The sequence below is a fragment of the Poecile atricapillus genome, chromosome 33 (assembly GCF_030490865.1).
Source record: "Poecile atricapillus isolate bPoeAtr1 chromosome 33, bPoeAtr1.hap1, whole genome shotgun sequence".
NCBI classification, from domain to species: Eukaryota; Metazoa; Chordata; class Aves; order Passeriformes; family Paridae; genus Poecile; species Poecile atricapillus.
In genome coordinates this window covers 3,647,216-3,674,739 of record NC_081281.1, presented here as the reverse complement: position 1 = coordinate 3,674,739, position 27,524 = coordinate 3,647,216, and positions in this window count along the sequence as shown.

Genomic DNA, 27,524 nt, shown 5'->3' with positions numbered 1-27,524 from the left:
CCAAAAGGCACAGGAAGGCGCTTAGCATCCGGCTTGTGCGCAAAGCTTTCAGACTGCCAGAGGACCGTAGCTGTGGTAAGCCGGTTTGCTCATTTGACGTTAGATGTCACCTGCAAGAACTTCACCCGCATCTGGTTTATGCTGCTACCCGTTGTTAGGCGACAACAAGGGCACATGTAGCAAATGCTTTTTCCTGGCCCATTTTGCTAGGCCACGCTCTTCTGTGGCTCTTTAGTGCTTGCCAAACGCCTCTGTGCCTGCTGCTGCTTCCATCTGACAAGGAGCACAGCCTTCTGACAGCTGCTTTCAACTTGCCTAAGAAGGAGCTTGGCCATTGGAATGTGCGGCAAATCTGAGTGTGCGGAAGGCGCAGGTGCCAGCTCCAGACAAAAGCGATCCCCCGGTTCAGTTTCTATTTGCCAGACGCATTGGAAATGTTTTCCACTGGCATTCGCGCCAAGAGTCGCAGGTTGCTTAACTCAGGAGCTCTGAGAATGGAACGGCAAGAGGTGTTCCGCTTTCGTCATAAACAGTGCTCCAGAGCGCTTGGCAACGGGCACAACGAAACGTGTGTGCGGGATAGTGACCATTCCCGCCTAGTGCTGGCAATGCACGAGCACTGCCAAAAGGCACAGGAAGGCGCTTAGCATCCGGCTTGTGCGCAAAGCTTTCAGACTGCCAGAGGACCGTAGCTGTGGTAAGCCGGTTTGCTCATTTGACGTTAGATGTCACCTGCAAGAACTTCACCCGCATCTGGTTTATGCTGCTACCCGTTGTTAGGCGACAACAAGGGCACATGTAGCAAATGCTTTTTCCTGGCCCATTTTGCTAGGCCACGCTCTTCTGTGGCTCTTTAGTGCTTGCCAAACTCCTCTGTGCCTGCTGCTGCTTCCATCTGACAAGGAGCACAGCCTTCTGACAGCTGCTTTCAACTTGCCTAAGAAGGAGCTTGGCCATTGGAATGTGCGGCAAATCTGAGTGTGCGGAAGGCGCAGGTGCCAGCTCCAGACAAAAGCGATCCCCCGGTTCAGTTTCTATTTGCCAGACGCATTGAAAATGTTTTCCACTGGCATTCGCGCCAAGAGTCGCAGGTTGCTTAACTCAGGAGCTCTGAGAATGGAACGGCAAGAGGTGTTCCGCTTTCGTCATAAACAGTGCTCCAGAGCGCTTGGCAACGGGCACAACGAAACGTGTGTGCGGGATAGTGACCATTCACGCCTAGTGCTGGCAATGCACGAGCACTGCCAAAAGGCAAAGGAAGGCGCTTAGCATCCGGCTTGTGCGCAAAGCTTTCAGACTGCCAGAGGACCGTAGCTGTGGTAAGCCGGTTTGCTCATTTGACGTTAGATGTCACCTGCAAGAACTTCACCCGCATCTGGTTTATGCTGCTACCCGTTGTTAGGCGACAACAAGGGCACATGTAGCAAATGCTTTTTCCTGGCCCATTTTGCTAGGCCACGCTCTTCTGTGGCTCTTTAGTGCTTGCCAAACTCCTCTGTGCCTGCTGCTGCTTCCATCTGACAAGGAGCACAGCCTTCTGACAGCTGCTTTCAACTTGCCTAAGAAGGAGCTTGGCCATTGGAATGTGCGGCAAATCTGAGTGTGCGGAAGGCGCAGGTGCCAGCTCCAGACAAAAGCGATCCCCCGGTTCAGTCTCTATTTGCCAGACGCATTGGAAATGTTTTCCACTGGCATTCGCGCCAAGAGTCGCAGGTTGCTTAACTCAGGAGCTCTGAGAATGGAACGGCAAGAGGTGTTCCGCTTTCGTCATAAACAGTGCTCCAGAGCGCTTGGCAACGGGCACAACGAAACGTGTGTGCGGGATAGTGACCATTCCCGCCTAGTGCTGGCAATGCACGAGCACTGCCAAAAGGCACAGGAAGGCGCTTAGCATCCGGCTTGTGCGCAAAGCTTTCAGACTGCCAGAGGACCGTAGCTGTGGTAAGCCGGTTTGCTCATTTGACGTTAGATGTCACCTGCAAGAACTTCACCCGCATCTGGTTTATGCTGCTACCCGTTGTTAGGCGACAACAAGGGCACATGTAGCAAATGCTTTTTCCTGGCCCATTTTGCTAGGCCACGCTCTTCTGTGGCTCTTTAGTGCTTGCCAAACTCCTCTGTGCCTGCTGCTGCTTCCATCTGACAAGGAGCACAGCCTTCTGACAGCTGCTTTCAACTTGCCTAAGAAGGAGCTTGGCCATTGGAAAGTGCGGCAAATCTGAGTGTGCGGAAGGCGCAGGTGCCAGCTCCAGACAAAAGCGATCCCCCGGTTCAGTTTCTATTTGCCAGACGCATTGGAAATGTTTTCCACTGGCATTCGCGCCAAGAGTCGCAGGTTGCTTAACTCAGGAGCTCTGAGAATGGAACGGCAAGAGGTGTTCCGCTTTCGTCATAAACAGTGCTCCAGAGCGCTTGGCAACGGGCACAACGAAACGTGTGTGCGGGATAGTGACCATTCACGCCTAGTGCTGGCAATGCACGAGCACTGCCAAAAGGCACAGGAAGGCGCTTAGCATCCGGCTTGTGCGCAAAGCTTTCAGACTGCCAGAGGACCGTAGCTGTGGTAAGCCGGTTTGCTCATTTGACGTTAGATGTCACCTGCAAGAACTTCACCCGCATCTGGTTTATGCTGCTACCCGTTGTTAGGCGACAACAAGGGCACATGTAGCAAATGCTTTTTCCTGGCCCATTTTGCTAGGCCACGCTCTTCTGTGGCTCTTTAGTGCTTGCCAAACGCCTCTGTGCCTGCTGCTGCTTCCATCTGACAAGGAGCACAGCCTTCTGACAGCTGCTTTCAACTTGCCTAAGAAGGAGCTTGGCCATTGGAATGTGCGGCAAATCTGAGTGTGCGGAAGGCGCAGGTGCCAGCTCCAGACAGAATTGATCCCCCGATTCAGTTTCTATTTGCCAGACGCATTGGAAATGTTTTCCACTGGCATTCGCGCCAAGAGTCGCAGGTTGCTTAACTCAGGAGCTCTGAGAATGGAACGGCAAGAGGTGTTCCGCTTTCGTCATAAACAGTGCTCCAGAGCGCTTGGCAACGGGCACAACGAAACGTGTGTGCGGGATAGTGACCATTCCCGCCTAGTGCTGGCAATGCACGAGCACTGCCAAAAGGCACAGGAAGGCGCTTAGCATCCGGCTTGTGCGCAAAGCTTTCAGACTGCCAGAGGACCGTAGCTGTGGTAAGCCGGTTTGCTCATTTGACGTTAGATGTCACCTGCAAGAACTTCACCCGCATCTGGTTTATGCTGCTACCCGTTGTTAGGCGACAACAAGGGCACATGTAGCAAATGCTTTTTCCTGGCCCATTTTGCTAGGCCACGCTCTTCTGTGGCTCTTTAGTGCTTGCCAAACTCCTCTGTGCCTGCTGCTGCTTCCATCTGACAAGGAGCACAGCCTTCTGACAGCTGCTTTCAACTTGCCTAAGAAGGAGCTTGGCCATTGGAATGTGCGGCAAATCTGAGTGTGCGGAAGGCGCAGGTGCCAGCTCCAGACAAAAGCGATCCCCCGGTTCAGTTTCTATTTGCCAGACGCATTGAAAATGTTTTCCACTGGCATTCGCGCCAAGAGTCGCAGGTTGCTTAACTCAGGAGCTCTGAGAATGGAACGGCAAGAGGTGTTCCGCTTTCGTCATAAACAGTGCTCCAGAGCGCTTGGCAACGGGCACAACGAAACGTGTGTGCGGGATAGTGACCATTCACGCCTAGTGCTGGCAATGCACGAGCACTGCCAAAAGGCAAAGGAAGGCGCTTAGCATCCGGCTTGTGCGCAAAGCTTTCAGACTGCCAGAGGACCGTAGCTGTGGTAAGCCGGTTTGCTCATTTGACGTTAGATGTCACCTGCAAGAACTTCACCCGCATCTGGTTTATGCTGCTACCCGTTGTTAGGCGACAACAAGGGCACATGTAGCAAATGCTTTTTCCTGGCCCATTTTGCTAGGCCACGCTCTTCTGTGGCTCTTTAGTGCTTGCCAAACTCCTCTGTGCCTGTTGCTGCTTCCATCTGACAAGGAGCACAGCCTTCTGACAGCTGCTTTCAACTTGCCTAAGAAGGAGCTTGGCCATTGGAATGTGCGGCAAATCTGAGTGTGCGGAAGGCGCAGGTGCCAGCTCCAGACAAAAGCGATCCCCCGGTTCAGTTTCTATTTGCCAGACGCATTGGAAATGTTTTCCACTGGCATTCGCGCCAAGAGTCGCAGGTTGCTTAACTCAGGAGCTCTGAGAATGGAACGGCAAGAGGTGTTCCGCTTTCGTCATAAACAGTGCTCCAGAGCGCTTGGCAACGGGCACAACGAAACGTGTGTGCGGGATAGTGACCATTCACGCCTAGTGCTGGCAATGCACGAGCACTGCCAAAAGGCAAAGGAAGGCGCTTAGCATCCGGCTTGTGCGCAAAGCTTTCAGACTGCCAGAGGACCGTAGCTGTGGTAAGCCGGGTTGCTCATTTGACGTTAGATGTCACCTGCAAGAACTTCACCGGCATTTGGTTTATGCTGCTACCCGTTGTTAGGCGACAACAAGGGCACATGTAGCAAATGCTTTTTCCTGCCCCATTTTGCTAGGCCACGCTCTTCTGTGGCTCTTTAGTGCTTGCCAAACTCCTCTGTGCCTGCTGCTGCTTCCATCTGACAAGGAGCACAGCCTTCTGACAGCTGCTTTCAACTTGCCTAAGAAGGAGCTTGGCCATTGGAATGTGCGGCAAATCTGAGTGTGCGGAAGGCGCAGGTGCCAGCTCCAGACAGAAGCGATCCCCCGGTTCAGTTTCTATTTGCCAGACGCATTGGAAATGTTTTCCACTGGCATTCGCGCCAAGAGTCGCAGGTTGCTTAACTCAGGAGCTCTGAGAATGGAACGGCAAGAGGTGTTCCGCTTTCGTCATAAACAGTGCTCCAGAGCGCTTGGCAACGGGCACAACGAAACGTGTGTGCGGGATAGTGACCATTCCCGCCTAGTGCTGGCAATGCACGAGCACTGCCAAAAGGCACAGGAAGGCGCTTAGCATCCGGCTTGTGCGCAAAGCTTTCAGACTGCCAGAGGACCGTAGCTGTGGTAAGCCGGTTTGCTCATTTGACGTTAGATGTCACCTGCAAGAACTTCACCCGCATCTGGTTTATGCTGCTACCCGTTGTTAGGCGACAACAAGGGCACATGTAGCAAATGCTTTTTCCTGGCCCATTTTGCTAGGCCACGCTCTTCTGTGGCTCTTTAGTGCTTGCCAAACTCCTCTGTGCCTGCTGCTGCTTCCATCTGACAAGGAGCACAGCCTTCTGACAGCTGCTTTCAACTTGCCTAAGAAGGAGCTTGGCCATTGGAATGTGCGGCAAATCTGAGTGTGCGGAAGGCGCAGGTGCCAGCTCCAGACAGAATTGATCCCCCGATTCAGTTTCTATTTGCCAGACGCATTGGAAATGTTTTCCACTGGCATTCGCGCCAAGAGTCGCAGGTTGCTTAACTCAGGAGCTCTGAGAATGGAACGGCAAGAGGTGTTCCGCTTTCGTCATAAACAGTGCTCCAGAGCGCTTGGCAACGGGCACAACGAAACGTGTGTGCGGGATAGTGACCATTCACGCCTAGTGCTGGCAATGCACGAGCACTGCCAAAAGGCAAAGGAAGGCGCTTAGCATCCGGCTTGTGCGCAAAGCTTTCAGACTGCCAGAGGACCGTAGCTGTGGTAAGCCGGGTTGCTCATTTGACGTTAGATGTCACCTGCAAGAACTTCACCGGCATTTGGTTTATGCTGCTACCCGTTGTTAGGCGACAACAAGGGCACATGTAGCAAATGCTTTTTCCTGCCCCATTTTGCTAGGCCACGCTCTTCTGTGGCTCTTTAGTGCTTGCCAAACTCCTCTGTGCCTGCTGCTGCTTCCATCTGACAAGGAGCACAGCCTTCTGACAGCTGCTTTCAACTTGCCTAAGAAGGAGCTTGGCCATTGGAATGTGCGGCAAATCTGAGTGTGCGGAAGGCGCAGGTGCCAGCTCCAGACAGAAGCGATCCCCCGGTTCAGTTTCTATTTGCCAGACGCATTGGAAATGTTTTCCACTGGCATTCGCGCCAAGAGTCGCAGGTTGCTTAACTCAGGAGCTCTGAGAATGGAACGGCAAGAGGTGTTCCGCTTTCGTCATAAACAGTGCTCCAGAGCGCTTGGCAACGGGCACAACGAAACGTGTGTGCGGGATAGTGACCATTCCCGCCTAGTGCTGGCAATGCACGAGCACTGCCAAAAGGCAAAGGAAGGCGCTTAGCATCCGGCTTGTGCGCAAAGCTTTCAGACTGCCAGAGGACCGTAGCTGTGGTAAGCCGGTTTGCTCATTTGACGTTAGATGTCACCTGCAAGAACTTCACCCGCATCTGGTTTATGCTGCTACCCGTTGTTAGGCGACAACAAGGGCACATGTAGCAAATGCTTTTTCCTGGCCCATTTTGCTAGGCCACGCTCTTCTGTGGCTCTTTAGTGCTTGCCAAACTCCTCTGTGCCTGCTGCTGCTTCCATCTGACAAGGAGCACAGCCTTCTGACAGCTGCTTTCAACTTGCTTAAGAAGGAGCTTGGCCATTGGAATGTGCGGCAAATCTGAGTGTGCGGAAGGCGCAGGTGCCAGCTCCAGACAAAAGCGATCCCCCGGTTCAGTTTCTATTTGCCAGACGCATTGGAAATGTTTTCCACTGGCATTCACGCCAAGAGTCGCAGGTTGCTTAACTCAGGAGCTCTGAGAATGGAACGGCAAGAGGTGTTCCGCTTTCGTCATAAACAGTGCTCCAGAGCGCTTGGCAACGGGCACAACGAAACGTGTGTGCGGGATAGTGACCATTCCCGCCTAGTGCTGGCAATGCACGAGCAGTGTCAAAAGGCACAGGAAGGCGCTTAGCATCCGGCTTGTGCGCAAAGCTTTCAGACTGCCAGAGGACCGTAGCTGTGGTAAGCCGGTTTGCTCATTTGACGTTAGATGTCACCTGCAAGAACTTCACCCGCATCTGGTTTATGCTGCTACCCGTTGTTAGGCGACAACAAGGGCACATGTAGCAAATGCTTTTTCCTGGCCCATTTTGCTAGGCCACGCTCTTCTGTGGCTCTTTAGTGCTTGCCAAACTCCTCTGTGCCTGCTGCTGCTTCCATCTGACAAGGAGCACAGCCTTCTGACAGCTGCTTTCAACTTGCCTAAGAAGGAGCTTGGCCATTGGAATGTGCGGCAAATCTGAGTGTGCGGAAGGCGCAGGTGCCAGCTCCAGACAGAAGCGATCCCCCGGTTCAGTTTCTATTTGCCAGACGCATTGGAAATGTTTTCCACTGGCATTCGCACCAAGAGTCGCAGGTTGCTTAACTCAGGAGCTCTGAGAATGGAACGGCAAGAGGTGTTCCGCTTTCGTCATAAACAGTGCTCCAGAGCGCTTGGCAACGGGCACAACGAAACGTGTGTGCGGGATAGTGACCATTCCCGCCTAGTGCTGGCAATGCACGAGCACTGCCAAAAGGCACAGGAAGGCGCTTAGCATCCGGCTTGTGCGCAAAGCTTTCAGACTGCCAGAGGACCGTAGCTGTGGTAAGCCGGTTTGCTCATTTGACGTTAGATGTCACCTGCAAGAACTTCACCCGCATCTGGTTTATGCTGCTACCCGTTGTTAGGCGACAACAAGGGCACATGTAGCAAATGCTTTTTCCTGGCCCATTTTGCTAGGCCACGCTCTTCTGTGGCTCTTTAGTGCTTGCCAAACTCCTCTGTGCCTGCTGCTGCTTCCATCTGACAAGGAGCACAGCCTTCTGACAGCTGCTTTCAACTTGCCTAAGAAGGAGCTTGGCCATTGGAATGTGCGGCAAATCTGAGTGTGCGGAAGGCGCAGGTGCCAGCTCCAGACAGAATTGATCCCCCGATTCAGTTTCTATTTGCCAGACGCATTGGAAATGTTTTCCACTGGCATTCGCGCCAAGAGTCGCAGGTTGCTTAACTCAGGAGCTCTGAGAATGGAACGGCAAGAGGTGTTCCGCTTTCGTCATAAACAGTGCTCCAGAGCGCTTGGCAACGGGCACAACGAAACGTGTGTGCGGGATAGTGACCATTCACGCCTAGTGCTGGCAATGCACGAGCACTGCCAAAAGGCACAGGAAGGCGCTTAGCATCCGGCTTGTGCGCAAAGCTTTCAGACTGCCAGAGGACCGTAGCTGTGGTAAGCCGGGTTGCTCATTTGACGTTAGATGTCACCTGCAAGAACTTCACCGGCATTTGGTTTATGCTGCTACCCGTTGTTAGGCGACAACAAGGGCACATGTAGCAAATGCTTTTTCCTGGCCCATTTTGCTAGGCCACGCTCTTCTGTGGCTCTTTAGTGCTTGCCAAACTCCTCTGTGCCTGCTGCTGCTTCCATCTGACAAGGAGCACAGCCTTCTGACAGCTGCTTTCAACTTGCCTAAGAAGGAGCTTGGCCATTGGAATGTGCGGCAAATCTGAGTGTGCGGAAGGCGCAGGTGCCAGCTCCAGACAGAATTGATCCCCCGATTCAGTTTCTATTTGCCAGACGCATTGGAAATGTTTTCCACTGGCATTCGCGCCAAGAGTCGCAGGTTGCTTAACTCAGGAGCTCTGAGAATGGAACGGCAAGAGGTGTTCCGCTTTCGTCATAAACAGTGCTCCAGAGCGCTTGGCAACGGGCACAACGAAACGTGTGTGCGGGATAGTGACCATTCACGCCTAGTGCTGGCAATGCACGAGCACTGCCAAAAGGCAAAGGAAGGCGCTTAGCATCCGGCTTGTGCGCAAAGCTTTCAGACTGCCAGAGGACCGTAGCTGTGGTAAGCCGGGTTGCTCATTTGACGTTAGATGTCACCTGCAAGAACTTCACCGGCATTTGGTTTATGCTGCTACCCGTTGTTAGGCGACAACAAGGGCACATGTAGCAAATGCTTTTTCCTGCCCCATTTTGCTAGGCCACGCTCTTCTGTGGCTCTTTAGTGCTTGCCAAACTCCTCTGTGCCTGCTGCTGCTTCCATCTGACAAGGAGCACAGCCTTCTGACAGCTGCTTTCAACTTGCCTAAGAAGGAGCTTGGCCATTGGAATGTGCGGCAAATCTGAGTGTGCGGAAGGCGCAGGTGCCAGCTCCAGACAGAAGCGATCCCCCGGTTCAGTTTCTATTTGCCAGACGCATTGGAAATGTTTTCCACTGGCATTCGCGCCAAGAGTCGCAGGTTGCTTAACTCAGGAGCTCTGAGAATGGAACGGCAAGAGGTGTTCCGCTTTCGTCATAAACAGTGCTCCAGAGCGCTTGGCAACGGGCACAACGAAACGTGTGTGCGGGATAGTGACCATTCCCGCCTAGTGCTGGCAATGCACGAGCACTGCCAAAAGGCACAGGAAGGCGCTTAGCATCCGGCTTGTGCGCAAAGCTTTCAGACTGCCAGAGGACCGTAGCTGTGGTAAGCCGGTTTGCTCATTTGACGTTAGATGTCACCTGCAAGAACTTCACCCGCATCTGGTTTATGCTGCTACCCGTTGTTAGGCGACAACAAGGGCACATGTAGCAAATGCTTTTTCCTGGCCCATTTTGCTAGGCCACGCTCTTCTGTGGCTCTTTAGTGCTTGCCAAACTCCTCTGTGCCTGCTGCTGCTTCCATCTGACAAGGAGCACAGCCTTCTGACAGCTGCTTTCAACTTGCCTAAGAAGGAGCTTGGCCATTGGAATGTGCGGCAAATCTGAGTGTGCGGAAGGCGCAGGTGCCAGCTCCAGACAGAATTGATCCCCCGATTCAGTTTCTATTTGCCAGACGCATTGGAAATGTTTTCCACTGGCATTCGCGCCAAGAGTCGCAGGTTGCTTAACTCAGGAGCTCTGAGAATGGAACGGCAAGAGGTGTTCCGCTTTCGTCATAAACAGTGCTCCAGAGCGCTTGGCAACGGGCACAACGAAACGTGTGTGCGGGATAGTGACCATTCACGCCTAGTGCTGGCAATGCACGAGCACTGCCAAAAGGCAAAGGAAGGCGCTTAGCATCCGGCTTGTGCGCAAAGCTTTCAGACTGCCAGAGGACCGTAGCTGTGGTAAGCCGGGTTGCTCATTTGACGTTAGATGTCACCTGCAAGAACTTCACCGGCATTTGGTTTATGCTGCTACCCGTTGTTAGGCGACAACAAGGGCACATGTAGCAAATGCTTTTTCCTGGCCCATTTTGCTAGGCCACGCTCTTCTGTGGCTCTTTAGTGCTTGCCAAACTCCTCTGTGCCTGCTGCTGCTTCCATCTGACAAGGAGCACAGCCTTCTGACAGCTGCTTTCAACTTGCCTAAGAAGGAGCTTGGCCATTGGAATGTGCGGCAAATCTGAGTGTGCGGAAGGCGCAGGTGCCAGCTCCAGACAGAAGCGATCCCCCGGTTCAGTTTCTATTTGCCAGACGCATTGGAAATGTTTTCCACTGGCATTCGCGCCAAGAGTCGCAGGTTGCTTAACTCAGGAGCTCTGAGAATGGAACGGCAAGAGGTGTTCCGCTTTCGTCATAAACAGTGCTCCAGAGCGCTTGGCAACGGGCACAACGAAACGTGTGTGCGGGATAGTGACCATTCCCGCCTAGTGCTGGCAATGCACGAGCACTGCCAAAAGGCAAAGGAAGGCGCTTAGCATCCGGCTTGTGCGCAAAGCTTTCAGACTGCCAGAGGACCGTAGCTGTGGTAAGCCGGTTTGCTCATTTGACGTTAGATGTCACCTGCAAGAACTTCACCCGCATCTGGTTTATGCTGCTACCCGTTGTTAGGCGACAACAAGGGCACATGTAGCAAATGCTTTTTCCTGGCCCATTTTGCTAGGCCACGCTCTTCTGTGGCTCTTTAGTGCTTGCCAAACTCCTCTGTGCCTGCTGCTGCTTCCATCTGACAAGGAGCACAGCCTTCTGACAGCTGCTTTCAACTTGCCTAAGAAGGAGCTTGGCCATTGGAATGTGCGGCAAATCTGAGTGTGCGGAAGGCGCAGGTGCCAGCTCCAGACAGAATTGATCCCCCGATTCAGTTTCTATTTGCCAGACGCATTGGAAATGTTTTCCACTGGCATTCGCGCCAAGAGTCGCAGGTTGCTTAACTCAGGAGCTCTGAGAATGGAACGGCAAGAGGTGTTCCGCTTTCGTCATAAACAGTGCTCCAGAGCGCTTGGCAACGGGCACAACGAAACGTGTGTGCGGGATAGTGACCATTCACGCCTAGTGCTGGCAATGCACGAGCACTGCCAAAAGGCAAAGGAATGCGCTTAGCATCCGGCTTGTGCGCAAAGCTTTCAGACTGCCAGAGGACCGTAGCTGTGGTAAGCCGGGTTGCTCATTTGACGTTAGATGTCACCTGCAAGAACTTCACCGGCATTTGGTTTATGCTGCTACCCGTTGTTAGGCGACAACAAGGGCACATGTAGCAAATGCTTTTTCCTGGCCCATTTTGCTAGGCCACGCTCTTCTGTGGCTCTTTAGTGCTTGCCAAACTCCTCTGTGCCTGCTGCTGCTTCCATCTGACAAGGAGCACAGCCTTCTGACAGCTGCTTTCAACTTGCCTAAGAAGGAGCTTGGCCATTGGAATGTGCGGCAAATCTGAGTGTGCGGAAGGCGCAGGTGCCAGCTCCAGACAGAATTGATCCCCCGATTCAGTTTCTATTTGCCAGACGCATTGGAAATGTTTTCCACTGGCATTCGCGCCAAGAGTCGCAGGTTGCTTAACTCAGGAGCTCTGAGAATGGAACGGCAAGAGGTGTTCCGCTTTCGTCATAAACAGTGCTCCAGAGCGCTTGGCAACGGGCACAACGAAACGTGTGTGCGGGATAGTGACCATTCACGCCTAGTGCTGGCAATGCACGAGCACTGCCAAAAGGCAAAGGAAGGCGCTTAGCATCCGGCTTGTGCGCAAAGCTTTCAGACTGCCAGAGGACCGTAGCTGTGGTAAGCCGGGTTGCTCATTTGACGTTAGATGTCACCTGCAAGAACTTCACCGGCATTTGGTTTATGCTGCTACCCGTTGTTAGGCGACAACAAGGGCACATGTAGCAAATGCTTTTTCCTGCCCCATTTTGCTAGGCCACGCTCTTCTGTGGCTCTTTAGTGCTTGCCAAACTCCTCTGTGCCTGCTGCTGCTTCCATCTGACAAGGAGCACAGCCTTCTGACAGCTGCTTTCAACTTGCCTAAGAAGGAGCTTGGCCATTGGAATGTGCGGCAAATCTGAGTGTGCGGAAGGCGCAGGTGCCAGCTCCAGACAGAAGCGATCCCCCGGTTCAGTTTCTATTTGCCAGACGCATTGGAAATGTTTTCCACTGGCATTCGCGCCAAGAGTCGCAGGTTGCTTAACTCAGGAGCTCTGAGAATGGAATGGCAAGAGGTGTTCCGCTTTCGTCATAAACAGTGCTCCAGAGCGCTTGGCAACGGGCACAACGAAACGTGTGTGCGGGATAGTGACCATTCCCGCCTAGTGCTGGCAATGCACGAGCACTGCCAAAAGGCACAGGAAGGCGCTTAGCATCCGGCTTGTGCGCAAAGCTTTCAGACTGCCAGAGGACCGTAGCTGTGGTAAGCCGGTTTGCTCATTTGACGTTAGATGTCACCTGCAAGAACTTCACCCGCATCTGGTTTATGCTGCTACCCGTTGTTAGGCGACAACAAGGGCACATGTAGCAAATGCTTTTTCCTGGCCCATTTTGCTAGGCCACGCTCTTCTGTGGCTCTTTAGTGCTTGCCAAACTCCTCTGTGCCTGCTGCTGCTTCCATCTGACAAGGAGCACAGCCTTCTGACAGCTGCTTTCAACTTGCCTAAGAAGGAGCTTGGCCATTGGAATGTGCGGCAAATCTGAGTGTGCGGAAGGCGCAGGTGCCAGCTCCAGACAGAATTGATCCCCCGATTCAGTTTCTATTTGCCAGACGCATTGGAAATGTTTTCCACTGGCATTCGCGCCAAGAGTCGCAGGTTGCTTAACTCAGGAGCTCTGAGAATGGAACGGCAAGAGGTGTTCCGCTTTCGTCATAAACAGTGCTCCAGAGCGCTTGGCAACGGGCACAACGAAACGTGTGTGCGGGATAGTGACCATTCACGCCTAGTGCTGGCAATGCACGAGCACTGCCAAAAGGCAAAGGAAGGCGCTTAGCATCCGGCTTGTGCGCAAAGCTTTCAGACTGCCAGAGGACCGTAGCTGTGGTAAGCCGGGTTGCTCATTTGACGTTAGATGTCACCTGCAAGAACTTCACCGGCATTTGGTTTATGCTGCTACCCGTTGTTAGGCGACAACAAGGGCACATGTAGCAAATGCTTTTTCCTGCCCCATTTTGCTAGGCCACGCTCTTCTGTGGCTCTTTAGTGCTTGCCAAACTCCTCTGTGCCTGCTGCTGCTTCCATCTGACAAGGAGCACAGCCTTCTGACAGCTGCTTTCAACTTGCCTAAGAAGGAGCTTGGCCATTGGAATGTGCGGCAAATCTGAGTGTGCGGAAGGCGCAGGTGCCAGCTCCAGACAGAAGCGATCCCCCGGTTCAGTTTCTATTTGCCAGACGCATTGGAAATGTTTTCCACTGGCATTCGCGCCAAGAGTCGCAGGTTGCTTAACTCAGGAGCTCTGAGAATGGAACGGCAAGAGGTGTTCCGCTTTCGTCATAAACAGTGCTCCAGAGCGCTTGGCAACGGGCACAACGAAACGTGTGTGCGGGATAGTGACCATTCCCGCCTAGTGCTGGCAATGCACGAGCACTGCCAAAAGGCAAAGGAAGGCGCTTAGCATCCGGCTTGTGCGCAAAGCTTTCAGACTGCCAGAGGACCGTAGCTGTGGTAAGCCGGTTTGCTCATTTGACGTTAGATGTCACCTGCAAGAACTTCACCCGCATCTGGTTTATGCTGCTACCCGTTGTTAGGCGACAACAAGGGCACATGTAGCAAATGCTTTTTCCTGGCCCATTTTGCTAGGCCACGCTCTTCTGTGGCTCTTTAGTGCTTGCCAAACTCCTCTGTGCCTGCTGCTGCTTCCATCTGACAAGGAGCACAGCCTTCTGACAGCTGCTTTCAACTTGCTTAAGAAGGAGCTTGGCCATTGGAATGTGCGGCAAATCTGAGTGTGCGGAAGGCGCAGGTGCCAGCTCCAGACAAAAGCGATCCCCCGGTTCAGTTTCTATTTGCCAGACGCATTGGAAATGTTTTCCACTGGCATTCACGCCAAGAGTCGCAGGTTGCTTAACTCAGGAGCTCTGAGAATGGAACGGCAAGAGGTGTTCCGCTTTCGTCATAAACAGTGCTCCAGAGCGCTTGGCAACGGGCACAACGAAACGTGTGTGCGGGATAGTGACCATTCCCGCCTAGTGCTGGCAATGCACGAGCACTGCCAAAAGGCACAGGAAGGCGCTTAGCATCCGGCTTGTGCGCAAAGCTTTCAGACTGCCAGAGGACCGTAGCTGTGGTAAGCCGGTTTGCTCATTTGACGTTAGATGTCACCTGCAAGAACTTCACCCGCATCTGGTTTATGCTGCTACCCGTTGTTAGGCGACAACAAGGGCACATGTAGCAAATGCTTTTTCCTGGCCCATTTTGCTAGGCCACGCTCTTCTGTGGCTCTTTAGTGCTTGCCAAACTCCTCTGTGCCTGCTGCTGCTTCCATCTGACAAGGAGCACAGCCTTCTGACAGCTGCTTTCAACTTGCCTAAGAAGGAGCTTGGCCATTGGAATGTGCGGCAAATCTGAGTGTGCGGAAGGCGCAGGTGCCAGCTCCAGACAAAAGCGATCCCCCGGTTCAGTTTCTATTTGCCAGACGCATTGGAAATGTTTTCCACTGGCATTCGCGCCAAGAGTCGCAGGTTGCTTAACTCAGGAGCTCTGAGAATGGAACGGCAAGAGGTGTTCCGCTTTCGTCATAAACAGTGCTCCAGAGCGCTTGGCAACGGGCACAACGAAACGTGTGTGCGGGATAGTGACCATTCCTGCCTAGTGCTGGCAATGCACGAGCACTGCCAAAAGGCACAGGAAGGCGCTTAGCATCCGGCTTGTGCGCAAAGCTTTCAGACTGCCAGAGGACCGTAGCTGTGGTAAGCCGGTTTGCTCATTTGACGTTAGATGTCACCTGCAAGAACTTCACCCGCATCTGGTTTATGCTGCTACCCGTTGTTAGGCGACAACAAGGGCACATGTAGCAAATGCTTTTTCCTGCCCCATTTTGCTAGGCCACGCTCTTCTGTGGCTCTTTAGTGCTTGCCAAACTCCTCTGTGCCTGCTGCTGCTTCCATCTGACAAGGAGCACAGCCTTCTGACAGCTGCTTTCAACTTGCCTAAGAAGGAGCTTGGCCATTGGAATGTGCGGCAAATCTGAGTGTGCGGAAGGCGCAGGTGCCAGCTCCAGACAGAATTGATCCCCCGATTCAGTTTCTATTTGCCAGACGCATTGGAAATGTTTTCCACTGGCATTCGCGCCAAGAGTCGCAGGTTGCTTAACTCAGGAGCTCTGAGAATGGAACGGCAAGAGGTGTTCCGCTTTCGTCATAAACAGTGCTCCAGAGCGCTTGGCAACGGGCACAACGAAACGTGTGTGCGGGATAGTGACCATTCACGCCTAGTGCTGGCAATGCACGAGCACTGCCAAAAGGCAAAGGAAGGCGCTTAGCATCCGGCTTGTGCGCAAAGCTTTCAGACTGCCAGAGGACCGTAGCTGTGGTAAGCCGGGTTGCTCATTTGACGTTAGATGTCACCTGCAAGAACTTCACCGGCATTTGGTTTATGCTGCTACCCGTTGTTAGGCGACAACAAGGGCACATGTAGCAAATGCTTTTTCCTGCCCCATTTTGCTAGGCCACGCTCTTCTGTGGCTCTTTAGTGCTTGCCAAACTCCTCTGTGCCTGCTGCTGCTTCCATCTGACAAGGAGCACAGCCTTCTGACAGCTGCTTTCAACTTGCCTAAGAAGGAGCTTGGCCATTGGAATGTGCGGCAAATCTGAGTGTGCGGAAGGCGCAGGTGCCAGCTCCAGACAGAAGCGATCCCCCGGTTCAGTTTCTATTTGCCAGACGCATTGGAAATGTTTTCCACTGGCATTCGCGCCAAGAGTCGCAGGTTGCTTAACTCAGGAGCTCTGAGAATGGAACGGCAAGAGGTGTTCCGCTTTCGTCATAAACAGTGCTCCAGAGCGCTTGGCAACGGGCACAACGAAACGTGTGTGCGGGATAGTGACCATTCCCGCCTAGTGCTGGCAATGCACGAGCACTGCCAAAAGGCAAAGGAAGGCGCTTAGCATCCGGCTTGTGCGCAAAGCTTTCAGACTGCCAGAGGACCGTAGCTGTGGTAAGCCGGTTTGCTCATTTGACGTTAGATGTCACCTGCAAGAACTTCACCCGCATCTGGTTTATGCTGCTACCCGTTGTTAGGCGACAACAAGGGCACATGTAGCAAATGCTTTTTCCTGGCCCATTTTGCTAGGCCACGCTCTTCTGTGGCTCTTTAGTGCTTGCCAAACTCCTCTGTGCCTGCTGCTGCTTCCATCTGACAAGGAGCACAGCCTTCTGACAGCTGCTTTCAACTTGCTTAAGAAGGAGCTTGGCCATTGGAATGTGCGGCAAATCTGAGTGTGCGGAAGGCGCAGGTGCCAGCTCCAGACAAAAGCGATCCCCCGGTTCAGTTTCTATTTGCCAGACGCATTGGAAATGTTTTCCACTGGCATTCACGCCAAGAGTCGCAGGTTGCTTAACTCAGGAGCTCTGAGAATGGAACGGCAAGAGGTGTTCCGCTTTCGTCATAAACAGTGCTCCAGAGCGCTTGGCAACGGGCACAACGAAACGTGTGTGCGGGATAGTGACCATTCCCGCCTAGTGCTGGCAATGCACGAGCAGTGTCAAAAGGCACAGGAAGGCGCTTAGCATCCGGCTTGTGCGCAAAGCTTTCAGACTGCCAGAGGACCGTAGCTGTGGTAAGCCGGTTTGCTCATTTGACGTTAGATGTCACCTGCAAGAACTTCACCCGCATCTGGTTTATGCTGCTACCCGTTGTTAGGCGACAACAAGGGCACATGTAGCAAATGCTTTTTCCTGGCCCATTTTGCTAGGCCACGCTCTTCTGTGGCTCTTTAGTGCTTGCCAAACTCCTCTGTGCCTGCTGCTGCTTCCATCTGACAAGGAGCACAGCCTTCTGACAGCTGCTTTCAACTTGCCTAAGAAGGAGCTTGGCCATTGGAATGTGCGGCAAATCTGAGTGTGCGGAAGGCGCAGGTGCCAGCTCCAGACAAAAGCGATCCCCCGGTTCAGTTTCTATTTGCCAGACGCATTGGAAATGTTTTCCACTGGCATTCGCGCCAAGAGTCGCAGGTTGCTTAACTCAGGAGCTCTGAGAATGGAACGGCAAGAGGTGTTCCGCTTTCGTCATAAACAGTGCTCCAGAGCGCTTGGCAACGGGCACAACGAAACGTGTGTGCGGGATAGTGACCATTCCCGCCTAGTGCTGGCAATGCACGAGCACTGCCAAAAGGCACAGGAAGGCGCTTAGCATCCGGCTTGTGCGCAAAGCTTTCAGACTGCCAGAGGACCGTAGCTGTGGTAAGCCGGTTTGCTCATTTGACGTTAGATGTCACCTGCAAGAACTTCACCCGCATCTGGTTTATGCTGCTACCCGTTGTTAGGCGACAACAAGGGCACATGTAGCAAATGCTTTTTCCTGGCCCATTTTGCTAGGCCACGCTCTTCTGTGGCTCTTTAGTGCTTGCCAAACTCCTCTGTGCCTGCTGCTGCTTCCATCTGACAAGGAGCACAGCCTTCTGACAGCTGCTTTCAACTTGCCTAAGAAGGAGCTTGGCCATTGGAATGTGCGGCAAATCTGAGTGTGCGGAAGGCGCAGGTGCCAGCTCCAGACAGAATTGATCCCCCGATTCAGTTTCTATTTGCCAGACGCATTGGAAATGTTTTCCACTGGCATTCGCGCCAAGAGTCGCAGGTTGCTTAACTCAGGAGCTCTGAGAATGGAACGGCAAGAGGTGTTCCGCTTTCGTCATAAACAGTGCTCCAGAGCGCTTGGCAATGGGCACAACGAAACGTGTGTGCGGGATAGTGACCATTCACGCCTAGTGCTGGCAATGCACGAGCACTGCCAAAAGGCAAAGGAAGGCGCTTAGCATCCGGCTTGTGCGCAAAGCTTTCAGACTGCCAGAGGACCGTAGCTGTGGTAAGCCGGTTTGCTCATTTGACGTTAGATGTCACCTGCAAGAACTTCACCGGCATTTGGTTTATGCTGCTACCCGTTGTTAGGCGACAACAAGGGCACATGTAGCAAATGCTTTTTCCTGGCCCATTTTGCTAGGCCACGCTCTTCTGTGGCTCTTTAGTGCTTGCCAAACTCCTCTGTGCCTGCTGCTGCTTCCATCTGACAAGGAGCACAGCCTTCTGACAGCTGCTTTCAACTTGCTTAAGAAGGAGCTTGGCCATTGGAATGTGCGGCAAATCTGAGTGTGCGGAAGGCGCAGGTGCCAGCTCCAGACAAAAGCGATCCCCCGGTTCAGTTTCTATTTGCCAGACGCATTGGAAATGTTTTCCACTGGCATTCACGCCAAGAGTCGCAGGTTGCTTAACTCAGGAGCTCTGAGAATGGAACGGCAAGAGGTGTTCCGCTTTCGTCATAAACAGTGCTCCAGAGCGCTTGGCAACGGGCACAACGAAACGTGTGTGCGGGATAGTGACCATTCCCGCCTAGTGCTGGCAATGCACGAGCACTGCCAAAAGGCACAGGAAGGCGCTTAGCATCCGGCTTGTGCGCAAAGCTTTCAGACTGCCAGAGGACCGTAGCTGTGGTAAGCCGGTTTGCTCATTTGACGTTAGATGTCACCTGCAAGAACTTCACCCGCATCTGGTTTATGCTGCTACCCGTTGTTAGGCGACAACAAGGGCACATGTAGCAAATGCTTTTTCCTGGCCCATTTTGCTAGGCCACGCTCTTCTGTGGCTCTTTAGTGCTTGCCAAACTCCTCTGTGCCTGCTGCTGCTTCCATCTGACAAGGAGCACAGCCTTCTGACAGCTGCTTTCAACTTGCCTAAGAAGGAGCTTGGCCATTGGAATGTGCGGCAAATCTGAGTGTGCGGAAGGCGCAGGTGCCAGCTCCAGACAAAAGCGATCCCCCGGTTCAGTTTCTATTTGCCAGACGCATTGGAAATGTTTTCCACTGGCATTCGCGCCAAGAGTCGCAGGTTGCTTAACTCAGGAGCTCTGAGAATGGAACGGCAAGAGGTGTTCCGCTTTCGTCATAAACAGTGCTCCAGAGCGCTTGGCAACGGGCACAACGAAACGTGTGTGCGGGATAGTGACCATTCCCGCCTAGTGCTGGCAATGCACGAGCAGTGTCAAAAGGCACAGGAAGGCGCTTAGCATCCGGCTTGTGCGCAAAGCTTTCAGACTGCCAGAGGACCGTAGCTGTGGTAAGCCGGTTTGCTCATTTGACGTTAGATGTCACCTGCAAGAACTTCACCCGCATCTGGTTTATGCTGCTACCCGTTGTTAGGCGACAACAAGGGCACATGTAGCAAATGCTTTTTCCTGGCCCATTTTGCTAGGCCACGCTCTTCTGTGGCTCTTTAGTGCTTGCCAAACTCCTCTGTGCCTGCTGCTGCTTCCATCTGACAAGGAGCACAGCCTTCTGACAGCTGCTTTCAACTTGCCTAAGAAGGAGCTTGGCCATTGGAATGTGCGGCAAATCTGAGTGTGCGGAAGGCGCAGGTGCCAGCTCCAGACAGAATTGATCCCCCGATTCAGTTTCTATTTGCCAGACGCATTGGAAATGTTTTCCACTGGCATTCGCGCCAAGAGTCGCAGGTTGCTTAACTCAGGAGCTCTGAGAATGGAACGGCAAGAGGTGTTCCGCTTTCGTCATAAACAGTGCTCCAGAGCGCTTGGCAACGGGCACAACGAAACGTGTGTGCGGGATAGTGACCATTCACGCCTAGTGCTGGCAATGCACGAGCACTGCCAAAAGGCAAAGGAAGGCGCTTAGCATCCGGCTTGTGCGCAAAGCTTTCAGACTGCCAGAGGACCGTAGCTGTGGTAAGCCGGGTTGCTCATTTGACGTTAGATGTCACCTGCAAGAACTTCACCGGCATTTGGTTTATGCTGCTACCCGTTGTTAGGCGACAACAAGGGCACATGTAGCAAATGCTTTTTCCTGCCCCATTTTGCTAGGCCACGCTCTTCTGTGGCTCTTTAGTGCTTGCCAAACTCCTCTGTGCCTGCTGCTGCTTCCATCTGACAAGGAGCACAGCCTTCTGACAGCTGCTTTCAACTTGCCTAAGAAGGAGCTTGGCCATTGGAATGTGCGGCAAATCTGAGTGTGCGGAAGGCGCAGGTGCCAGCTCCAGACAGAAGCGATCCCCCGGTTCAGTTTCTATTTGCCAGACGCATTGGAAATGTTTTCCACTGGCATTCGCGCCAAGAGTCGCAGGTTGCTTAACTCAGGAGCTCTGAGAATGGAACGGCAAGAGGTGTTCCGCTTTCGTCATAAACAGTGCTCCAGAGCGCTTGGCAACGGGCACAACGAAACGTGTGTGCGGGATAGTGACCATTCCCGCCTAGTGCTGGCAATGCACGAGCACTGCCAAAAGGCAAAGGAAGGCGCTTAGCATCCGGCTTGTGCGCAAAGCTTTCAGACTGCCAGAGGACCGTAGCTGTGGTAAGCCGGTTTGCTCATTTGACGTTAGATGTCACCTGCAAGAACTTCACCCGCATCTGGTTTATGCTGCTACCCGTTGTTAGGCGACAACAAGGGCACATGTAGCAAATGCTTTTTCCTGGCCCATTTTGCTAGGCCACGCTCTTCTGTGGCTCTTTAGTGCTTGCCAAACTCCTCTGTGCCTGCTGCTGCTTCCATCTGACAAGGAGCACAGCCTTCTGACAGCTGCTTTCAACTTGCTTAAGAAGGAGCTTGGCCATTGGAATGTGCGGCAAATCTGAGTGTGCGGAAGGCGCAGGTGCCAGCTCCAGACAAAAGCGATCCCCCGGTTCAGTTTCTATTTGCCAGACGCATTGGAAATGTTTTCCACTGGCATTCACGCCAAGAGTCGCAGGTTGCTTAACTCAGGAGCTCTGAGAATGGAACGGCAAGAGGTGTTCCGCTTTCGTCATAAACAGTGCTCCAGAGCGCTTGGCAACGGGCACAACGAAACGTGTGTGCGGGATAGTGACCATTCCCGCCTAGTGCTGGCAATGCACGAGCAGTGTCAAAAGGCACAGGAAGGCGCTTAGCATCCGGCTTGTGCGCAAAGCTTTCAGACTGCCAGAGGACCGTAGCTGTGGTAAGCCGGTTTGCTCATTTGACGTTAGATGTCACCTGCAAGAACTTCACCCGCATCTGGTTTATGCTGCTACCCGTTGTTAGGCGACAACAAGGGCACATGTAGCAAATGCTTTTTCCTGGCCCATTTTGCTAGGCCACGCTCTTCTGTGGCTCTTTAGTGCTTGCCAAACTCCTCTGTGCCTGCTGCTGCTTCCATCTGACAAGGAGCACAGCCTTCTGACAGCTGCTTTCAACTTGCCTAAGAAGGAGCTTGGCCATTGGAATGTGCGGCAAATCTGAGTGTGCGGAAGGCGCAGGTGCCAGCTCCAGACAAAAGCGATCCCCCGGTTCAGTTTCTATTTGCCAGACGCATTGGAAATGTTTTCCACTGGCATTCGCACCAAGAGTCGCAGGTTGCTTAACTCAGGAGCTCTGAGAATGGAACGGCAAGAGGTGTTCCGCTTTCGTCATAAACAGTGCTCCAGAGCGCTTGGCAACGGGCACAACGAAACGTGTGTGCGGGATAGTGACCATTCCCGCCTAGTGCTGGCAATGCACGAGCACTGCCAAAAGGCACAGGAAGGCGCTTAGCATCCGGCTTGTGCGCAAAGCTTTCAGACTGCCAGAGGACCGTAGCTGTGGTAAGCCGGTTTGCTCATTTGACGTTAGATGTCACCTGCAAGAACTTCACCCGCATCTGGTTTATGCTGCTACCCGTTGTTAGGCGACAACAAGGGCACATGTAGCAAATGCTTTTTCCTGGCCCATTTTGCTAGGCCACGCTCTTCTGTGGCTCTTTAGTGCTTGCCAAACTCCTCTGTGCCTGCTGCTGCTTCCATCTGACAAGGAGCACAGCCTTCTGACAGCTGCTTTCAACTTGCCTAAGAAGGAGCTTGGCCATTGGAATGTGCGGCAAATCTGAGTGTGCGGAAGGCGCAGGTGCCAGCTCCAGACAGAATTGATCCCCCGATTCAGTTTCTATTTGCCAGACGCATTGGAAATGTTTTCCACTGGCATTCGCGCCAAGAGTCGCAGGTTGCTTAACTCAGGAGCTCTGAGAATGGAACGGCAAGAGGTGTTCCGCTTTCGTCATAAACAGTGCTCCAGAGCGCTTGGCAACGGGCACAACGAAACGTGTGTGCGGGATAGTGACCATTCACGCCTAGTGCTGGCAATGCACGAGCACTGCCAAAAGGCACAGGAAGGCGCTTAGCATCCGGCTTGTGCGCAAAGCTTTCAGACTGCCAGAGGACCGTAGCTGTGGTAAGCCGGGTTGCTCATTTGACGTTAGATGTCACCTGCAAGAACTTCACCGGCATTTGGTTTATGCTGCTACCCGTTGTTAGGCGACAACAAGGGCACATGTAGCAAATGCTTTTTCCTGGCCCATTTTGCTAGGCCACGCTCTTCTGTGGCTCTTTAGTGCTTGCCAAACTCCTCTGTGCCTGCTGCTGCTTCCATCTGACAAGGAGCACAGCCTTCTGACAGCTGCTTTCAACTTGCCTAAGAAGGAGCTTGGCCATTGGAATGTGCGGCAAATCTGAGTGTGCGGAAGGCGCAGGTGCCAGCTCCAGACAGAATTGATCCCCCGATTCAGTTTCTATTTGCCAGACGCATTGGAAATGTTTTCCACTGGCATTCGCGCCAAGAGTCGCAGGTTGCTTAACTCAGGAGCTCTGAGAATGGAACGGCAAGAGGTGTTCCGCTTTCGTCATAAACAGTGCTCCAGAGCGCTTGGCAACGGGCACAACGAAACGTGTGTGCGGGATAGTGACCATTCACGCCTAGTGCTGGCAATGCACGAGCACTGCCAAAAGGCAAAGGAAGGCGCTTAGCATCCGGCTTGTGCGCAAAGCTTTCAGACTGCCAGAGGACCGTAGCTGTGGTAAGCCGGGTTGCTCATTTGACGTTAGATGTCACCTGCAAGAACTTCACCGGCATTTGGTTTATGCTGCTACCCGTTGTTAGGCGACAACAAGGGCACATGTAGCAAATGCTTTTTCCTGCCCCATTTTGCTAGGCCACGCTCTTCTGTGGCTCTTTAGTGCTTGCCAAACTCCTCTGTGCCTGCTGCTGCTTCCATCTGACAAGGAGCACAGCCTTCTGACAGCTGCTTTCAACTTGCCTAAGAAGGAGCTTGGCCATTGGAATGTGCGGCAAATCTGAGTGTGCGGAAGGCGCAGGTGCCAGCTCCAGACAGAAGCGATCCCCCGGTTCAGTTTCTATTTGCCAGACGCATTGGAAATGTTTTCCACTGGCATTCGCGCCAAGAGTCGCAGGTTGCTTAACTCAGGAGCTCTGAGAATGGAACGGCAAGAGGTGTTCCGCTTTCGTCATAAACAGTGCTCCAGAGCGCTTGGCAACGGGCACAACGAAACGTGTGTGCGGGATAGTGACCATTCCCGCCTAGTGCTGGCAATGCACGAGCACTGCCAAAAGGCACAGGAAGGCGCTTAGCATCCGGCTTGTGCGCAAAGCTTTCAGACTGCCAGAGGACCGTAGCTGTGGTAAGCCGGTTTGCTCATTTGACGTTAGATGTCACCTGCAAGAACTTCACCCGCATCTGGTTTATGCTGCTACCCGTTGTTAGGCGACAACAAGGGCACATGTAGCAAATGCTTTTTCCTGGCCCATTTTGCTAGGCCACGCTCTTCTGTGGCTCTTTAGTGCTTGCCAAACTCCTCTGTGCCTGCTGCTGCTTCCATCTGACAAGGAGCACAGCCTTCTGACAGCTGCTTTCAACTTGCCTAAGAAGGAGCTTGGCCATTGGAATGTGCGGCAAATCTGAGTGTGCGGAAGGCGCAGGTGCCAGCTCCAGACAGAATTGATCCCCCGATTCAGTTTCTATTTGCCAGACGCATTGGAAATGTTTTCCACTGGCATTCGCGCCAAGAGTCGCAGGTTGCTTAACTCAGGAGCTCTGAGAATGGAACGGCAAGAGGTGTTCCGCTTTCGTCATAAACAGTGCTCCAGAGCGCTTGGCAACGGGCACAACGAAACGTGTGTGCGGGATAGTGACCATTCACGCCTAGTGCTGGCAATGCACGAGCACTGCCAAAAGGCAAAGGAAGGCGCTTAGCATCCGGCTTGTGCGCAAAGCTTTCAGACTGCCAGAGGACCGTAGCTGTGGTAAGCCGGGTTGCTCATTTGACGTTAGATGTCACCTGCAAGAACTTCACCGGCATTTGGTTTATGCTGCTACCCGTTGTTAGGCGACAACAAGGGCACATGTAGCAAATGCTTTTTCCTGCCCCATTTTGCTAGGCCACGCTCTTCTGTGGCTCTTTAGTGCTTGCCAAACTCCTCTGTGCCTGCTGCTGCTTCCATCTGACAAGGAGCACAGCCTTCTGACAGCTGCTTTCAACTTGCCTAAGAAGGAGCTTGGCCATTGGAATGTGCGGCAAATCTGAGTGTGCGGAAGGCGCAGGTGCCAGCTCCAGACAGAAGCGATCCCCCGGTTCAGTTTCTATTTGCCAGACGCATTGGAAATGTTTTCCACTGGCATTCGCGCCAAGAGTCGCAGGTTGCTTAACTCAGGAGCTCTGAGAATGGAACGGCAAGAGGTGTTCCGCTTTCGTCATAAACAGTGCTCCAGAGCGCTTGGCAACGGGCACAACGAAACGTGTGTGCGGGATAGTGACCATTCCCGCCTAGTGCTGGCAATGCACGAGCACTGCCAAAAGGCAAAGGAAGGCGCTTAGCATCCGGCTTGTGCGCAAAGCTTTCAGACTGCCAGAGGACCGTAGCTGTGGTAAGCCGGTTTGCTCATTTGACGTTAGATGTCACCTGCAAGAACTTCACCCGCATCTGGTTTATGCTGCTACCCGTTGTTAGGCGACAACAAGGGCACATGTAGCAAATGCTTTTTCCTGGCCCATTTTGCTAGGCCACGCTCTTCTGTGGCTCTTTAGTGCTTGCCAAACTCCTCTGTGCCTGCTGCTGCTTCCATCTGACAAGGAGCACAGCCTTCTGACAGCTGCTTTCAACTTGCCTAAGAAGGAGCTTGGCCATTGGAATGTGCGGCAAATCTGAGTGTGCGGAAGGCGCAGGTGCCAGCTCCAGACAGAATTGATCCCCCGATTCAGTTTCTATTTGCCAGACGCATTGGAAATGTTTTCCACTGGCATTCGCGCCAAGAGTCGCAGGTTGCTTAACTCAGGAGCTCTGAGAATGGAACGGCAAGAGGTGTTCCGCTTTCGTCATAAACAGTGCTCCAGAGCGCTTGGCAACGGGCACAACGAAACGTGTGTGCGGGATAGTGACCATTCCCGCCTAGTGCTGGCAATGCACGAGCACTGCCAAAAGGCAAAGGAATGCGCTTAGCATCCGGCTTGTGCGCAAAGCTTTCAGACTGCCAGAGGACCGTAGCTGTGGTAAGCCGGGTTGCTCATTTGACGTTAGATGTCACCTGCAAGAACTTCACCGGCATTTGGTTTATGCTGCTACCCGTTGTTAGGCGACAACAAGGGCACATGTAGCAAATGCTTTTTCCTGGCCCATTTTGCTAGGCCACGCTCTTCTGTGGCTCTTTAGTGCTTGCCAAACTCCTCTGTGCCTGCTGCTGCTTCCATCTGACAAGGAGCACAGCCTTCTGACAGCTGCTTTCAACTTGCCTAAGAAGGAGCTTGGCCATTGGAATGTGCGGCAAATCTGAGTGTGCGGAAGGCGCAGGTGCCAGCTCCAGACAGAATTGATCCCCCGATTCAGTTTCTATTTGCCAGACGCATTGGAAATGTTTTCCACTGGCATTCGCGCCAAGAGTCGCAGGTTGCTTAACTCAGGAGCTCTGAGAATGGAACGGCAAGAGGTGTTCCGCTTTCGTCATAAACAGTGCTCCAGAGCGCTTGGCAACGGGCACAACGAAACGTGTGTGCGGGATAGTGACCATTCACGCCTAGTGCTGGCAATGCACGAGCACTGCCAAAAGGCAAAGGAAGGCGCTTAGCATCCGGCTTGTGCGCAAAGCTTTCAGACTGCCAGAGGACCGTAGCTGTGGTAAGCCGGGTTGCTCATTTGACGTTAGATGTCACCTGCAAGAACTTCACCGGCATTTGGTTTATGCTGCTACCCGTTGTTAGGCGACAACAAGGGCACATGTAGCAAATGCTTTTTCCTGCCCCATTTTGCTAGGCCACGCTCTTCTGTGGCTCTTTAGTGCTTGCCAAACTCCTCTGTGCCTGCTGCTGCTTCCATCTGACAAGGAGCACAGCCTTCTGACAGCTGCTTTCAACTTGCCTAAGAAGGAGCTTGGCCATTGGAATGTGCGGCAAATCTGAGTGTGCGGAAGGCGCAGGTGCCAGCTCCAGACAGAAGCGATCCCCCGGTTCAGTTTCTATTTGCCAGACGCATTGGAAATGTTTTCCACTGGCATTCGCGCCAAGAGTCGCAGGTTGCTTAACTCAGGAGCTCTGAGAATGGAACGGCAAGAGGTGTTCCGCTTTCGTCATAAACAGTGCTCCAGAGCGCTTGGCAACGGGCACAACGAAACGTGTGTGCGGGATAGTGACCATTCCCGCCTAGTGCTGGCAATGCACGAGCACTGCCAAAAGGCACAGGAAGGCGCTTAGCATCCGGCTTGTGCGCAAAGCTTTCAGACTGCCAGAGGACCGTAGCTGTGGTAAGCCGGTTTGCTCATTTGACGTTAGATGTCACCTGCAAGAACTTCACCCGCATCTGGTTTATGCTGCTACCCGTTGTTAGGCGACAACAAGGGCACATGTAGCAAATGCTTTTTCCTGGCCCATTTTGCTAGGCCACGCTCTTCTGTGGCTCTTTAGTGCTTGCCAAACTCCTCTGTGCCTGCTGCTGCTTCCATCTGACAAGGAGCACAGCCTTCTGACAGCTGCTTTCAACTTGCCTAAGAAGGAGCTTGGCCATTGGAATGTGCGGCAAATCTGAGTGTGCGGAAGGCGCAGGTGCCAGCTCCAGACAGAATTGATCCCCCGATTCAGTTTCTATTTGCCAGACGCATTGGAAATGTTTTCCACTGGCATTCGCGCCAAGAGTCGCAGGTTGCTTAACTCAGGAGCTCTGAGAATGGAACGGCAAGAGGTGTTCCGCTTTCGTCATAAACAGTGCTCCAGAGCGCTTGGCAACGGGCACAACGAAACGTGTGTGCGGGATAGTGACCATTCACGCCTAGTGCTGGCAATGCACGAGCACTGCCAAAAGGCAAAGGAAGGCGCTTAGCATCCGGCTTGTGCGCAAAGCTTTCAGACTGCCAGAGGACCGTAGCTGTGGTAAGCCGGGTTGCTCATTTGACGTTAGATGTCACCTGCAAGAACTTCACCGGCATTTGGTTTATGCTGCTACCCGTTGTT